The sequence below is a fragment of the Octopus bimaculoides genome, chromosome 5 (genome assembly GCF_001194135.2).
Source record: "Octopus bimaculoides isolate UCB-OBI-ISO-001 chromosome 5, ASM119413v2, whole genome shotgun sequence".
Lineage (NCBI taxonomy): Eukaryota > Metazoa > Mollusca > Cephalopoda > Octopoda > Octopodidae > Octopus > Octopus bimaculoides.
This window is the reverse complement of record NC_068985.1, coordinates 61,314,555-61,318,428: the sequence shown is the minus strand read 5'-3', so window position 1 is coordinate 61,318,428 and position 3,874 is coordinate 61,314,555.

The window sequence follows — 3,874 nt, the reverse complement described above, 5'->3', positions numbered from 1 at the left end:
TATATATATATATATATATATATATATATATATCCATGAATAAGCACACTTTTTAGGCAGTTTTGTTTTACCTTAAGAAATATTTTTCTTACAAAATGTTTATGAATAATTACACATTAATAATAGTAATAATTGAGTATATAACCTCTTTACCAAAACAGTATTTTGTATGATTTAATTAGATATGATATTGATACAATTGATATGATATTAAACTTAACAGTATTATTACTGCTATTGTTGTTGTTGTTGTAACTGCTGCTGTTATCACTTTTTATCTATAAAATTGGTGAAATGATGAAACAACAATTAGTAAAATTATATTGCATTCTCTCAGTTTTTATGGTCTTTGCATTTCATCAACCTAGTGTCCTTACAATTAATATCAATTACAAACTGGAGTCATGGCAATTATATAGTCTCTTCTCCCTTACTTCTAAAATTCTGCATATGTATTGAGTATATGGATGTTTGTTTATATAATCACTTAATACACTGTTTTGTTTCTTGTATGAATTGTATGTGAGACAAATTCATTTTAAAATGTGCCTATCAGCATTCTTCATTTGAAATTCATTGTATCAATTTGTATCTCCTTACAAAAATTTTGATTTATTATATTTTAATTATAACTTTGATCTTAACAATATGTGACAACAGAGAGAAAATTATGTCAAATGCTCAAGACTGTCCAGACCTCATTTTTCCATAGATTTAATATAATGCTTAAAACAGAACATTTTTGAGTGTATGGATCAAGGATCAGAATCTTGTAATGTGCTGGTAAATATAGTAGTAATTCAAAAAAGTGCCAAAAGTTTATGACAATTTACTGGAAAAGGAAGGGGGAAACTTCTAATGTAAAACTCTTTTTGGCTTGTAGAGGCTAGTTTAAAAGTTTTAAGAAGCGCATCATGAATTTACATTATATAAAAATGATTGGTGAAACTGCAAGTGCTGATAGAGAGGCTAACACTAATTATCCTGAGAAATTGAAAAACATGATTGCTGAAATGGGGTCACACACCAGAACAGATATACAATGTTGATGAAACTGCACTTTTCTGGAAGCACATGCCTGCTAGAACTTGAGAAGAGAAATCAACACCAGGAATTAAAGCTTCCAAAAATCCTTGGACACTTCTTTTGGAAGTAAAATTCAATGCTTTCAAAGATTACACAAAGTTTAATATACCTCTGATTTGGCATTCAAATAAGAAGGCATGGATGACAAAGAGCCTTTTCACAGAGTGGTTTACAAGCATATTCTGTCCTGCCATAGAAAGGTACAGTACCAGACATAACATTTCTAATAAAGCATTGTTTCTTTTAGACAATGCACCGATCCACCCAGTGAACTGAGATAACTTTTCAGACAATGTTAGAGTAGAATATATCCCCCAAGAATGAAACTTCTTTGTTCCATCAAGTGGTGATAGCTAACTTGAAGGCATATTATATGAGAACTTTCAAACGACTTATGAAAGAAATTGACAAGGAGGATAAAAGTACAGTTAGAGATTTTAGGAAGAAATTTGACTTATTAACTGCAGTGGATAATATAGCTGAGTCATGGGATGATGTGTAACCTTCGACTTTGAATAGTGGTTGGAAAAGTATATGGCCAGACTGTGACATTACAAGTTTTCTTCAAGTAGAAAGTCTACATCAAATTCAGAAAGCTATTGTGACACTTGCAAAGGATTTAGAATTTGAAGAAGTCATAGAGGATGATGTTATTGAGTTGCTACTGTCCTGAAGAAGAAGTTATCTTAAAGGAGCTGATGTTGTTATAAAAAGAATCTGGGAATACAGATGATCCACTTAAATTGATTACAAAAATGATTGATAAAGGGTTGGCAGGATTTTGCTGGTAATGATTCTAATCATAAATGTAATGTAAAAATTAAAAGAGGAGTTTACAATGAGCTTAGTTCTTATACTGAGCTGTACGAAGAAATGATGCATCATAAACAACAAACAACTTTGGATCAATGATCGGGATAATGAACTTTTAGGTAGTAAATATTGTCTTTTATCTAGTAATCCTCATTCCACCACCCCTGAATACAGTTGTCCACATCTTTTGTGGTAAGAACGTACTCTTATGATGTTATGATTTTTATTAATTCCCTAACATATTCCTCTTGAAATGTTTTAGTGTTTTTAAGTATCTATGTTACAGTGTGTATGTTTAGAGATTGCTATTTTTTTGTATACGAGATGGGTACCCAAAAGTAAACCGAAACATTCTCCGTGAAACAAACCCGTTGTAGCTCAGGCTTCCACCACCAGAAGCCACTTGATGCGACCCTCAGGCATCAGTCTGCCGACTGGCAGCATTAAGTGGAGTCATACTGCCACGTGGTACATTTTTGTTTTGCAGTGCTTCTCCCCAGTTCATCGATTTTTGTGATGGCTTCTGTGAAATTCTGTTTTCTACTGGGGAAAACAGCAGCCAAAACAGTTCTCCTGTTTCAAACAGCTGACAAGGATGCTGTCATGGGCAAAACACAAGTTTATGAGTGGTTTCCAAGCTTTAGGAATGGTCACTAGTCTCCTGAGGACCAACCTCGTTCAGGACAACTGCTGACCTCTCAAATGAATGAAAACATCATGAAAATTCATGAGCTGATCTTGGAAAGCCATCGCCGAACAATAGACAAACTTGATATGACTGGTGTGTCCTGGAGCTCCTGCCAATGAATTTTGAGTGAGGAATTGCGAATGAAAAGAGTTGCTGCAAAACTTTGCCTCACTTGCTCACAGATGATCAAAAGCAGTTAGCGCTGAATGCATGTCATGAACTGAAAGAATAGCTGGAAGTTGATCTAGACCTTTTTTCGAAGGTCATCACTGGAATTCACAGATGTGGAAGAGGTGAGGAAAAAACAACAGAGGTATTAAAAAGCATCACTTCGCAAGAGTTCCACCACTGCCTCAAATAGTGGAAAACATGCCTGGACTGATGCATTGCTTCAAATGGAGAACACTTAGAAGATGATAAAAGAATAAACAAGTAAAACTAAGTGAATAATATTGCAAAATTCCAGTGTCTTTTAGGTAACCCCTTCTAAAGATAATTGTGTTGCTTGTTCTCTGTTGTTTACTTGTGCTTCTTTTTTTTGTTTTTTTGGAAAAGTCCAAAGGAGCACAATTTCACTTGATAATATGGAAATCAGTAGGAAAATTAATTTTGCCTTTTGGAATTTTGTATTACAGTCAGATTTTCTGAAACACCTTACTTCTGTAAAGTGAAGGATTCCTGTATAGATATATATAACATGGTATTTCACCCTGATATACAACTGGTACAAACTAATGATATTTCACACTGACATACCATTTGCATAGTGTTAATTGTAAGTGAAAGAACTATTGCTCCAGTGTTAGAGGAACAATGGTCATATGAATCATAGAGGTTGTTCTGTTAAAGTTATTACAAGTTTAGATAGAATCTTGTGATGGTAACTTTAGACATTTGAGAGAACCTAAAGTTTTAGTGGAACAATAAACATTTATTTTGGATTTCCTGTTTGTGAAAATAATTTTTACCATCATGTCTATTATCTGAATCTTTGACTAATCTAATAATTTTATTTTTGAGGACCAAATGAAAGGAGTTCCAGATGGAACTATGAGGACCAAATTACAGGAATACATTTATGATTCATCTTATCTCATTTCTACATCAACTATTGTCTCCCCTCTCAGAGCAGTCTTGTATTCATTATGAAAAAAGAAATTATCGTTGTAATTTTGTGAGGATTGAGTTTATAAATATTTTCACACAAGGGACTGTTTCTTATTTTATTTCGCGGTTAAAAATGTCTATATTGAAGTAGTTCCACTGAAAATTGTGACAACAATTTTT